The following is a 13341-nucleotide window of genomic DNA, read 5'->3' as shown; positions in this document are numbered from 1 at the left end:
TATTAGGGCTCCGTTTTATGTTTGGCCCCGTTTTATGTTGTCAGAGCCCCGTTTCGTGTTAAGGACTCGTATCGTGTTGTTGTTTTGTGTTATTGAGGTCGATTTTTGTTATGGTTTCTTTCGAGTTGTTTTGGCGAGTGTAGATATTGACTATTGGTTTTTTTTTTATATATCTTTCTGATTTGACTACCAATGTTATTTTCGGTGTATTTTTCTCCCTCTCCTCTCCTTCCCTCTCTCTCCTATCTCCTGATGATAAATGTTGATTGAAGAGTGTGTGTATGCAAAGGCTGGGGGTTGGGGCTAGGGAGGGGGAGGGTTAGTTACTTAGTAACAGTCGATAATCGGAGGGTGAGAGAGGGAGAGGGAAAGGGCGAGTGGGGGCGAGAGCGAGAGTGAGTGAGAGAGATAGAGGGAAAGAGAAGCAACGGAAAAAGAGGAAATCATCAGGAGCGTGAAGGCATAAATTAAGGGGTAAAGTAAAAGGATGACAGCAATAAGAGGCAGAGACAACAAGGGAGAGAAGACTAAGAGAGGAGAAGCAGCAGAGCGAGAAATAATCCCCTCCCTCCTTCCTCCTCTCCTCCTCAAAAGACCACTAGCTTCCAGAGCAATTTGTGGAATCCCTGATGAATTACGTGGAGTTCATCTCTGGTAAGTTGACGGGAACATGCTATAACTTGAGCCTTATTGGGGCGAGGAAGGAGCAAAAAGAAGGGGGTATACAGGGGAGGGAAGGGGGCGGTGGGAGCTGTTGTGGCAAAGGACGGAGCGATTAGAAGAGTTTGGGGAAATCGCGAGCACATGTACAAGCACGTACTTGGGTGACCCACTCCTCCCTTTACCTCCCCCCCCATTCCCATCCCACCCTCTCAACACACTCATAAAACGAAAGCCAGTTAGCATGATTCAACATAACATCTTTCGTGAATTGGGATGTTTCTTCGTTTCCCGTGCTCTCTTCTCTTTTACTTTCATTTATCATTTTATATATATAATTTTTTTTTTAACTCGGAGAAATCGCATTGTCTTGTCGTTTCCGTTTTCTCGAAGGAGCGAGATTTTTTTGTTTTTTTGTTTTTTGAACTTTCGCGTGAGGGAGGAATGCCATTTTTTTCTTTCTTTCCTTATTCCTTCTTATTGATTTCATCATCGTTATCATCATCATCACCATCGTCATAATCATCATCACCATGACCATCATTCTCTAATCATATGTCACCATCACTCATTTATCATAATCATCTATAATTTTATAAACCACTATAACACCACTCACTATATCATCATCATCATCAATGACATCACTTCTACTCTAATAACATTAGTACATTACCACTATCATCACCACCACCATCAATCATCATCATCATTATCATCACTATCATGATCATAACCAGTATCATCATGTGCAACAACAGCGTGAATATTGATAAGGCATTTAGGCTTCCCGGCCCAACAAAGACAAGAGCAACACTGATTGTAAAGAAAACAAAATACCGTTAATAAATCTTCAGGGGACGAGGGCCCTCACTGGGAGAGAGAGAGAGAGAGAGAGAGAGAGAGAGAGCGGGATAAGGAGGAGGTTGTAGATGGAGAGAGGAGGAGGAAGAGAGGCGAGGTGAGAGAGAGAGAGAGAGAGAGAGAGAGAGAGAGAGAGGAAGAGAGGGAAAGAAGAGAGGAAGCGCCAGGTAGACATGCATAGACAGATGGATAGATAGATAGAGATAGATAGGTAGGTAGATGAACAGAGACAGATAAATAAATAGATTGAGAGATAAATAGAGATAGATTGGTGGATATATATATATATATATATATATATATATATATATATATATATATATATAGAGAGAGAGAGAGAGAGAGAGAGAGAGAGAGAGAGAGAGAGAGAGAGAGAGAATTCAAATGAGCGGAAAGTGCTAGAAAAAGAGGATTGAGGGAGTGATAGGACAGACAGTCAGACAGAATGACTGACTGACTGATTGACTGATTGTCTGACTGTCTGACTGAGAGAAAGAGGGACAGAATGTGAATAAAAATGAGTGGAGAGAACAAGAGAAAGCGAGGGCAAGAACAGGCAATGCGTCTTGCATGGCAGCGCGGGGTTCTGTGTGCAAACATGTTGCAGTTGCATGGTAACCTGGGATCCGTTAGTGACCATGTGTGTATCACTGCTTTGCATTTTAGAGGAATTTCTCTTTCCTCACTCTGTGTTCTCTCCCTCCCTCTCTCCTTTTCCTCCCTTTCTTCCTCCCTTTCTTCCTCTCCCGCTCTCCCTCCAACTCCCTCCCACTGCTTTCCCTCTCCATTTTCTTTTTGCTCCTTTCTCCATCCTATCGCTTTTATCACCTTTGGCGTCATGCTCCCTTCTGTCTTTTCCCTCTTTCGACTCCCCCCCCCTCCCCCCTTTTCCCGCAGAAACTCTTCTCTCCCTTCTACCATTTATACCTTCCCCTCTCATCTACTCATTCACCCTCTCTGTCTACCCCTTTCACTCCTCTCTTTCTCTCCCTTTCCCCCCTCCTTCTCTTCCCTCTCCCCCTCCTTCCCATTCCTCTCCACCCTCCCTCTTCCTCTACCTTTTCCTCTCCTTCTTCCTCCCTCCCTCCCTCCCTCCCTCCCTCCCCCCCTCCCTATCCAAATTTTCCTCTTTCTTTATTCTTTCTTTTTCACTTCTCTTCTACCTACTTTCTAAATTTTTTCATTCTTCTCTCCCTCTCCCTCTCCCTCACCCTCTCCCTCTCCCTCTCCCTCTCCCTCTCCCTCTCCCCAGCCTCGATTCCGGGTGGAAGGCGCTAGTTAGTGGAAGCGAAGCTGGCAGTCACGAGGAAGAGCAAGTCTCCCCTGCCAGACACGGGTCCCTTATCGATCCTCGGAGGAGACTCGGCTCTACGGCATCACAGCGCCTCCCCTGTTCGTCCCCCTTCCCCTTCCCTCCCTTTCCCCCCCTCCCCTTTTGCCCCTAAACCTGTCCCTGCATTTTTTCTCCCTCTCTTTTACTGTCCTTTTCTGTCTCCTCTTTTCCGCTTTCCTTCTCTTTCTGTCTCTCCACCTCCCGCTCTCCACCTCTCCTCTTTTCCTTTTCCTCCTTCTCCCCTCTCTCTCCCTCTCCCATTTCCCCTCACCCACTCCCTCTCCCGCTCTCTCTCTTTCTCTCTCCTTCCCCTATCCCTCCTCCCTCCCCCCCCTCCTCTCCCTCTCCCTCTCCCTATCCCTTATCCCTCCCCTCTCCCTTCTCCCTCTCTCTCCCTCTCCCTCTCCCTCTCCCTCTCCCTCTCCCTCTCCCTCTCCCCTCCATTCCCCTCTAACCCTCTCTCCCTCCCTTTCCATCTCTCTCCGTCTCTCCCCTTCTCTCTCCTTCTTTTTCCTTTCTTCTTTTCCCTCTTACCATTTACCTCTCTTTTTCTTTCCTTCTTCGCTCCCTCCTTCCCTCCGTCCACCCTTCCTTGCTTCGCCTCCCCTTTCCCATCTCACCTTTGTGCCTCATTCTTCATCCATGCCACAGACAAGAGTGAGTAAGGCCGTTCTCCAAGGCTTCCCTAAATTGATAAATGTTCCTGGATTCTCCCTCGTTCTCGAAATAACTCCAGATTCCTTCTCTGGCCACTTCGACGCTAGATCTCCCCGCTTCTCCCTCCCACTCTCTCTCTCTCTCTTTCTCTCTCTCTCTCTCTCTCTCTCTCTCTCTCTCTCTCTCTCTCTTTCTCTCTCTCTCTCTCTCTCTCTCTCTCTCTCTCTCTCTCTCTCTCTCTCTCTCTCTCTCTCTCTCTCTCTCTCTCTCTCTCTCTCTCTCTCTCTCTCTCTCTCTCTCTCTCTCTCTCTCTCTCTCTCTTCCGCGAGTCATTTTTTATCGGGATTTTCGGTTTCTCGTAAGGATATTCCATGTTTACTGTTTCCCTTCCCTCTCCCTTTTCTTCTCTCCCTCCTTTCCTCTCCCCCTCCTTCCCTTTCCCCCTCCCTCCTCCCCTCTCCCCTCCCCTTCTCCCCCTCTTTACCCCACCCCCTCCAACTCGATGCTCTCTTTCTATCTTTTGATTCCATTTCCCCTCTTTCCCACTCCCCTCCTTCTCCCTCTCCTTCCTTCCAACCTGGATTCTTCCTCGTCTGAGCTATTTTCCTTGCTTTCAGGAACAGCCTTCCTCCTTACCGAGATTTCTTTTTTTTTCTCTGTATATATTCCGGTGTTACATGTGATCTTGAGAGAAAGGTTTGTTTGTGTGTGGCGTGTGTTTGTCATAAGGGATATTTTTTCATAGATATTATGGTATGGCAGAAAAAAAAAACATTATACACAAAGTAGATTATTAGAAAACGAGACAAAATCATCTGCAGGTTTCCTTTCTTTTTTCTTTCTTTATTTCTTCGCTTTTCTTTCTTTTTTCTTGCTTTCTTATGTTTTTTTCCTTTCTTTCTTATGTTTTCTTTCTTTTTATATTTTTTTATTTTTTCTTCCTTTCCGTTTTCTTTATTTTTCTTTATTGTCTCCTTTTCTTCATTGTCGTCTTCTTTTCTTCTCTTTCTTTTTTCATTTTGCTTTTTTCTATAAAGACAGTCTGTATAGTCTCTTGAGGTGATTTTCCCTCTATAAAACTGTCCTATAAAAGGTGAGTTGATTATTTTCTTTATTTTGTATGGATTATTTCGGCTCTTCGCTTCGGCAAGCCTTTGTTTTTCTTGGTTTTTCACTGTCCTTGATGGTGGTCATCGTCATTATCAGCAACATAACATCGTCGTCATCGCGTAATAGCATCATCATCTTCAACATCAGTTTCAATCATCATCTCATACTACCACCATCGACAACATCCTTATCTCCATCAACACCAATCATCAGTATCAACACCTTATCATTGCATCATCCTTATTCGCATTCCCACGTCACGATGAAAGGCTCGGCTCGGCTGGACTCGAGGGCCTTCCGTAATCCTGCCGATCCCTCGCCGTGGATGAAGTTTCCTCTCTGCTATCGACGTCTCTGCCGCGCTCGAGAGCCCTCAGCTGCGGCGATAGTGCCACAGGAATCTCTCGTCTGAGACGCTCCTTGGCACTTGGCACTCTCGCTCCTGCTCGCGGCCGCCTCAGCCTCAGCCGGAGTTTATCGCGGGCTGTGGCGGGCGGCGTCGGCAGCCCTTTTAATTGTTGGCACTGTGGCTCTCCTTTTTCCGCTTGCTCTTTGGCAATCGGGAAGGGTCAGCTTCGGTTGCCGATGGGAAGCCGGTGCCGCTCCCTGGGATCCGTTGGCAAAGCAGCTCTCATCGGCTGTTGGCTGGGGATTGGCTCTCCTTTCCGTCTTTTGGCACTCGGGCCGCTTTTTGTCCTCTCGGTGTTGGCACTTTAGATCCTTTGTTCGCTGGCTGTTGTCTCTCACTCTCCCTCGTTCGCCAGCCTAGTGTCTCCTCTAACACTGGGAATTCGGTCGTCATTTTCGCTCTTTGTGCTTCCCGCTATCCTCTGGCTCTGACTCTGGTTCTGGCTCTTCCCGTTTGATACGCTTTTGAGCCTCATTAAGTGCTCTCTCTCTCTCTCTCTCTCACCCTCTCACCCTCTCTCCATCTCCCCCCCCCCCTCTCTCTCTCTCTCTCTCTCTCTCTCTCTCTATATATCCTTCTCTCCTTCCCTCCTACCCTCCTATCCTCCTATCCTCCTATCATCCTGTCCTCCCACCCTCCTACCCTCTATCCCTCCCTCTTCCTCTCCCTCCTCCCCATCTTCCCTCCTTCCCTCCTACCACCTACCCTGACTCCCCTTCTTCCCTTCTTCCCTCCTACCACCTCCTACTCCCCCTCTTCCTCTCTCTCTATCTATCCATCTATCACTCTATCTACCTATCTCTTTCTCGTTCTCTTTCTCTAGTATCCTCCTAACGCAAGTTTGGCATCCTGTCTGCCACCCGCTTTACGTCACCCATCTTTTACGGCTCCCATTTCCGCCACTTAAGGTGAAGTAGATAATATTTATGGACTTAAGTGTAAGATTAAGTCTTAATGTTGCATTCTCCGTCTTCCCCACTCTGCTCTCTTTCTCATCCTCTCCTCTCCTCTCCTTTCCTCTCTCTCCTCTGTCTCCTCTCCTTTCCTCTCTCTCCTCTCCTTTCCTCTGTCTCCTCTGTCTCCTCTGTCTCCTCTCTCTCCTCTCTCTCCTCTCTCTCCTCTCTCTCTCTCTCTCTCTCCTCTCTCTCCTCTCTCTCTCTCTCTCCTCTCTCTCTCTCTCTCTCTCTCTCTCTCTCTCTCTCTCTCTCTCTCTCTCTCTCTCTCTCTCTCTCTCTCTCTCTCTCTCTCTCTCTCTCTCTCTCTCTCTCTCTCTCTCTCTCTCTCTCTCTCTCCCTCTCCCTCCCCTCCCCCTCTCTATCCCCCCCTCTCTCCCTCTCTGTCTCTATCTATATATCTTTCTCTCTCTTTCTCTTTCTTTCGTTTCCCCTCACCTTCTTTGCTTTTCCCTTCGATCCCCGCACCTTGTCTTCATTAGGGAATCGTTAACCTTCTAGTCCGACCTTCGATTGTTTTTTCGGTTTCTCTCGGAGGAGGTCACATGCTTTTTTTTTTTTTTTTTTTTTTTTTTTTTTTTTTTTTTTTTTTTTTTTTTTTTTTTGTGTGTGTGTGTGTGTGTGTGTGTGTGTGTGTGTGTGTGTGTGTGTGTGTGTGTGTGTGTGTGTGTGTGTGTGTGTGTGTGTGTGTGTTTGAAGACGATGAAAGAGAGAGCTGACGAATATGCGAGGAAGGTGAAGTGAAGAGAAGATGAAGGATGGTAAGGAGAAGGGTGAGGAGGGAAGTAAAGATGCTTTCTTTATTATTGTTGTTCTTACCACCACCACCATCATCATCATTATTGGTATTTGTATTATTTTCATTATTGGTATGATTATTATTATTATTATTATTATTATTATTATTATTATTATTATTATTACTATTGGTATTATTACTATTACTATTTTGATTATTGGTATAATTATTACTTCTTTTCAAAGGGTCTTTTTATTTCGTATAGCATAGTATAGTGCTTTTATTGCAATATTTCACATGCATGTATCTTCTGTGTGTTCTGTTTGCTTAGTTTATCATTGAATATTTGTCTTGCTACACTTTATATTTATGTGCTTATTTGTTTTGATAATTTATTCAATTAGTATACTATCTCTTTGGTAACGAGTTTTTGTAAAAAGAAAGAAAAGAAAAACATGGGCTTTAAATTTTCTCTTCATTTGTTTTATTTTATTTTCTTCATTTTTGTTAGGTCATGAGTAGGATCATGTGAAGAAGGAGAGGGGTGAACGAATTTCAGATTGAAATGAAAATAGATCCAAAAAGGAATGGAAATCTTTGTGACAATTGTAGAAAAAAATATTTGAATGAGGAATGAATAACTTCACCGAGCGAGGAGTGGAATAGACGCGTTTCTATCACATATTTGTCAGCAATTCGTGCAATTCCCATGGAGGGTTTAATCGAAACGCTTTAGTTACATGTCTTAGCTAATTTTTTTCTCCGGAAATGAAAAAGTGAGAAATACAAATAGGTAAATGAGATGGGGTTTCCTTTATGGTTTGCGATGGCGAGTAGAAATGGAAGTAAACAGTGTTTGGGTGGATAGACGGGCTGTGAAAATGCAAGTGCTGAAACAAATTATCGTGAGAGATGAATGGATTAATCAAATAAAAATGATTGGTGATTGGAAAAGAACGGCGGTTAAGTCAACAGCAAAATCTGATTTAATGACTGATTATTACTTAACTAGCAATAAAAGTAGTCAATTCATCAGATCGATGAATAATAAAACACAGGAACGATATAAAGAGACACTTAAAACTGGGTAATTACGGCATCCATTAAACCTGACCGGCCTAACCATGAGCCGGTCACTCCTTGTCATTCAGCCCACGCGCTTCTCCCGGTATGAATAGTCAGATGTTTGTGAGTTGCTGTTGGGACTCGTTGTCATGCAGTGTCAGGCACTGCGGTGATGCACGTCGTGCACGTGCATAGATGTGTAGTTTTATACGAATTTAGGGAAGAAATTGGTAAAATACTGTGTATATATAGGAGTAAAAGGTGGCAGAAGTGACCTTGGGCCGCCGTCGGCAGGGGCATAGGGCGGTTCCTCGTCGCTCTGCGGGCACCTGCAACAAGAGCCCGTCTTGGCACACGTCGGTCCGCCTGCGGATGAGGGCAGGCAGGCAGTGACGTCATAACGTGCTTGGCTCTTCCTGCTGTTTTGCGCATGTACGTGCGTGTGTGTGTGTGTGTGTGTGTGTGTGTGTGTGTGTGTGTGTGTGTGTGTGTGTGTGTGTGTGAGAGAGAGAGAGAGAGAGAGAGAGAGAGAGAGAGAGAGAGAGAGAGAGAGAGAGAGAGAGAGAGAGAGAGAGAGGGAGGGAGGGGGTATGACTGGAAAGGAAAGGAATAGAAATAGGAAGAACGGGAGGTGGCTTAAGATCTGAGGGAGAGGAGAAAGAGCATGAAAGTGAAGTGAGTGAGAGAAGGCGAAGGAGGAATGAAGTTTGTGTCTCCGTATGGAGGCGCTTTTCCAGATCCGCAATTGCAGAGTTGTCTTACGTAAGAGTGAGTCCACGCGCTCTAATGGTACATTAATATTTTTGCGTGCATTCTTTAAAACCATGGAATTTGTTAATTTCATCTAAACTTGAACACTTTTTCTTTTCAGGTAAGAAGGGGATATATGCTGCTTCGCGAAAGGTAAGAGAGTGGGTGAGCGAGTGCAGGAAAAAAAATATTTGAGTGAGTAAGTATGAGAATGGGTGAAAGAAAAAAAAAAGAAAGAAAGAAAAGGAGACATCGAAAACGGTTTAGAATACGCTATCAGCGGCCGGTCACGAGGCCCTGTGACGTCACACGATAGCTTGTTCAAGGGCCTCGCTTGACAGGCTCTCTGTCTCCGAGAATGGCTTTTGACGCCAAGTATTAGCGCATGGAGTTTGTTTGAAAGCATTATCTGAGGTCGGCGCCCACCAAGGTAGGGAGGGGCATGCGGGCGCTGCTCTTTCTTTCCTCATTCTTTGAGCTTACGTTCGCAGCTCTGGCGTCTTTACCTAGATTATCCTTCTCGCTTTGATGCATCGACGTGCTCGCCACGTATTGGTGGGTGCCGTGCCTAGCGTGTACACTTGTTTGTGTCTTATTATTGCTTGTTTTAGGAAGAGTGTGATTGCAAACACACGACTAAATGCGCGCGAATGCACGTACACAGAGGGAGAGGGAGAAGGAGAGGGAGAGGGAGAGAGAGCGGGAGGAGAGGATATATGGATGGAATAAAGAGAATAGAATAAGGGGGAAGGGGTTGGTAATACGCAGTAAAACTTACAAGTAGGTTCGGAGGATAACAGCAACACTGTTTTCATACAAAATCTTCACATCCAAGTGCACCCTTTGCCCAAATATCGAATTTGGTGCGCTTTCTTTTCTGCCTAGACTCCCTTAGTCCTACCTTGAACCCTCCCCTATCCCCCCCTTCCCTTATGACCCTGCCCCCTGTAAGAGCCTCTTCCCTCCCTCCCTCCCTCCCCCTGGCGTCAACGGGCGTGGTCCTCCTTGGCTCCCGCCTAGGCGCTGGCACCGCCCACTGTTCATTCATGGCGTTGCCTCGGCACGCCGTTTCGGGTGCCAGTTGGTGGAGCGAGGGGGGGAGGGACCGAGGACAGGGGCTGAGGCAGGGGTGGGGTAAGGGCTGGGGACGGGGTAGGAGGGGTAGTGCAGTAGTAGTAATGTCTGACAAATAAGAGGGAAGGGAGACAAGTGCGAAGGAGGAAAGGAAAGGAAAAGGAAACGGGGAGATGGTGACTATAATGAAGATGGTGCGTAGAGGGGAAGGCGCCATGACCTTGAAACACAAGTTGATAGTTTCACTAAAGCGAAACAGAAGAGATTGATGACTAAGAGAGAAGACAAGGCCGCGAAGAGAGAGCGGGAGAGAAAGAAACAAAAACAAAACAGAACAAAAGGGAAAACTAAGAATGATGAAATTAATGAAGCGATGGATGGGAAAGAAGACCATAAAAAACTAAAAGACCTAAAGCTAGCATGCAAACGGCGACTAAGAGAGTAAATTCCAAGCCAATAAGTGGAGGTTGAGGGAGTGGCACTAAGAGTGTTATGTAACCCTTCGCTAAGACATGAGTCGCACCTTGTTTAATTATAGAGACGATCTTGGACCTCCCCTCCCCCCCTCCACTCCTCTTTGGAAAAGGGAGGCTGAAGAGCCCTAGAATGATGATTTAGAATGTTCAGGAAATGCAAAGTAGAAACGGTGGATATAGTCAAAATTGGTCTCACATTTTGGCTGAATTCCATTTCGAAAAATTTACATTTATTGTATTACTCTTATCAAGGAACTGAAAGCAAAGCAAGAAACGGCATCCGCTACGGCATAGAGAATAACCCTCACTTGAAAAGAGTTTTGATAAGGCCTTCACGGAAATGAAACGTCTGGAGATTAGGACGCTCTTAAGGAAAGGAAAGCCGGGGTTAGGAAATCGGATTGCGGAATGGAAACAGGCCGAGGCATTGGCGAGAAGCGTCGTGGGGTTGCAGCGAGCTAGAGAGGAGGGGGAGCCTTGTCGTGCACAGGATTGGAGATAGACTCTGGGAGAAGCTGAATATTTGCTTATACGGACGAGCACGCTTGATCGCGCGCGCGCACACACACACACACATACACACACACACTCACACACACACACACACATACACACACACACACACACACACACACACACACACACACACACACACGCACACGCACACGCACACGCACACGCACACGCACACGCACACGCACACGCACACGCACACGCACACACACACACGCACACGCACACGCACACGCACACGCACACGCACGCACACACACACTCACACACACACTCCCACGTATTATCCTGACAAACCCACTGTATAAGACTTTCATATTGTGCAACAGATCTTATCAGAATAAGGAGCGTAGAAGAGGGAGGTGAGAGAGAGAGAGAGGCTGAGGAGAGGACAGGAAGGGAGGGGAGGAAAGGAGGTTGAGAGAAGGGAAGAGGAGGGGAAAGGAAGGAGGAGGAGAGGAGATGCCAGAGTTAGGGCATGTGTCCCGGACATCAGACTGTGTGTTTTATTTCCTTCATCACGATTGAGTGTGTTTTTTTATGGTGGTATGGCATTGTTTTGGATTTGGGTTTATTTCGTTTTAGTTTGATTTCGATGTTGCATTTAGGATTTTTACGCTATTTTTTAATCAAATAATATTAATGATTTTCTTATTATCAATATCATTATTGTTGTAATTGCTATTGCTACTGCTATTGTTGTTATTCCCTTTTTTACTTCTGCTAGTACTACCAATATTGTTTATGATGTTCATCACCGGCCGAACCATTCTTTTTATTAGTATCATTGCTGTTATTGATGCGAAAGGTGGTGGAGGTGAAGAATGAGGTGGACGAGGAAGAGAAGGCGGAGATTGAGTAGGAGGAGAAGAAGAAGAAGAAGAAGAAGAAGAAGAAGAAGAAGAAGAAGAAGAAGAAGAAGAAGAAGAAGAAGAAGAAGAAGAAGAAGAAGAAGAAGACGGAGAATGCAGCGATGGAGAGACAGCATCCCAGGCTAATAATAACCCCCTCCCCCCTCCCCCCGGCTTGCCTGGTATTCGAGACTAGCTTCCGTAATTCTGTCAGCTCGAAAACCCCCTCCCCCTTTCCCCTTTCCCCTTCCCCTTCCCCCACCCGTTCTCTATAACGCTATTTTTAGCTTTATATCTCCGAGGAAGGAAAAAGAGAGAGAAAGAAAGAAAGGGATAAAAGAGGGGAAAAAAGAAAGAAAGGGAAAGAGAGAAAAAAAAGGGGAGAGAGAGAAAGAAAGAAAGGGAGAGCGAGGAAGAAAGAAAGGGAGAGAAAGAGATATACAAAAAAAGTTATAAAACGAGAGAGAGAGAGAGAGAGAGAGAGAGAGAGAGAGAGAGAGAGAGAGAGAGAGAGAGAGAGAGAGAGAGAGAGAGAGAGAGAGAGAGAGAGAGAGAGAGAGAAAATGAGCAAAAGTGCCTCCCTTCCCTCCCTCCCTCCCTCCCACTTTCCTTCCCTTTCTGCCTAACCCCCCACCCCCACCCCTACACACCCCGCGCGAGGAGTGTCAGTGACGTTAGTGTTGTGTAACGGTTGGTAAGAAATTATCATTTGACGCAAAAACAGAAGGGGAGGGGAGATTAATGCAGGTATTACGAGTGTTGTCGCCCTATATTTTTACTTTTTCCGATGTGTGTGTGTGTGTGTGTGTGTGTGTGTGTGTGTGTGTGTGTGTGTGTGTGTGTGTGTGTGTGTGTGTGTGTGTGTGTGTGTGTGTGTGTGTGTGTGTGTATGCGTGCGTGTGTGTGTGTGTGTGTGTGTGTGTGTGTGTGTGTGTGTGTGTGTGTGTGTGTGTGTGTGTGTGTGTGTGTGTGTGTGTGTGTGTGTGTGTGTGTGTGTGTGTGTGCGCGTGCGTGTGCCTACGTGCGCGCGAGTACTTGTCTTTGTGTGTGTCTGTCCGTGTTTCTGACTGCCTTTGTGTGGTAGGGCTTCAGGCCTTGAGTATGCCCGACTCTTCATAGGTAAGATTCTCTCAATTGCCATCTGGGCGCCACGTGTCTCGGGGCAATTCGATCCTCTACCCCCTCCCTTCCCCCTAATACCGTTCTCCCTCCTCCATTCCTCCACTCCCTCCCCTCCCCTCCGCCCTCTACCCCGTTTTAGAGGGAAGCAGTAGTCGCTTTGAGTTCTAGTCTTTTGGCCATCTTGATTCTCACGATTTTAACCATTGGGGCGGAAGACAGTCTGGGTGGATAATATAGTGTTTGAGAGAGAGAGAGAGAGAGAGAGAGAGAGAGAGAGAGAGAGAGAGAGAGAGAGAGAGAGAGAGAGAGAGAGAGAGAGAGAGAGAATGAGAGAAAATGAGAGAGAGATAGAAGTAGGCGCAGGTTGAATAATACATTTGATTGCAAGCTCTCCTTCATTAGGTATTCTCGTTGAACTAATCTTGCATGTTTCTCAGTGTCACTGCCTCCTATTTCTTAAAGTTGGCACTCGTAGGTAGGCAGCGCACAGACAGAGGCCCTTCGAAGATGGCACGCATGGGATGGAAGACCTCGTCATTTTAGCCTCTCCAGCACTCCCAAGGCAGGAGGGGGAAGGGGTGTAAGGAAATGTGGTCTTCTTAAGAAATAAGGATTCTAGAATATATTTTGATAGACAGATTTTCTCCTCTCGCGGCAGGAGGGGAGGGGGGGTAGGGAAGGAGAGGGGAGAAGAGAGAAGAGAAGAGGGGGAGGAGGGAGGGCGCATTTATCTATGCAGCAGTTTGAAGTTTCAGCCCTTTTTCA

At 46.3% G+C, this 13341-nt stretch overlaps 1 long non-coding RNA gene across 1 annotated transcript in view; it reads left to right on the top strand.

Moving 5' to 3' along the window:
* Positions 1–11779, top strand: part of LOC147470391 (uncharacterized) — a 60053-nt gene extending 48274 nt beyond the window's left edge. Inside the window, exon 3 of the long non-coding RNA XR_015191673.1 lies at positions 8662–11779. This is a non-coding gene — a long non-coding RNA (uncharacterized LOC147470391). The remainder of the gene's footprint in view (positions 1–8661) is intronic.
* Positions 11780–13341: the final 1562 nt, after the last annotated feature.

Source organism: Penaeus japonicus, unplaced genomic scaffold (genome assembly GCF_977035675.1).
Source record: "Penaeus japonicus unplaced genomic scaffold, GWHDUDI00000001_assembly GWHDUDI00000015, whole genome shotgun sequence".
In the NCBI taxonomy this organism is placed as follows: Eukaryota; Metazoa; Arthropoda; class Malacostraca; order Decapoda; family Penaeidae; genus Penaeus; species Penaeus japonicus.
Note: the sequence above shows the minus strand (reverse complement) of the source record. Positions and strands in the feature narration are given on the sequence as shown.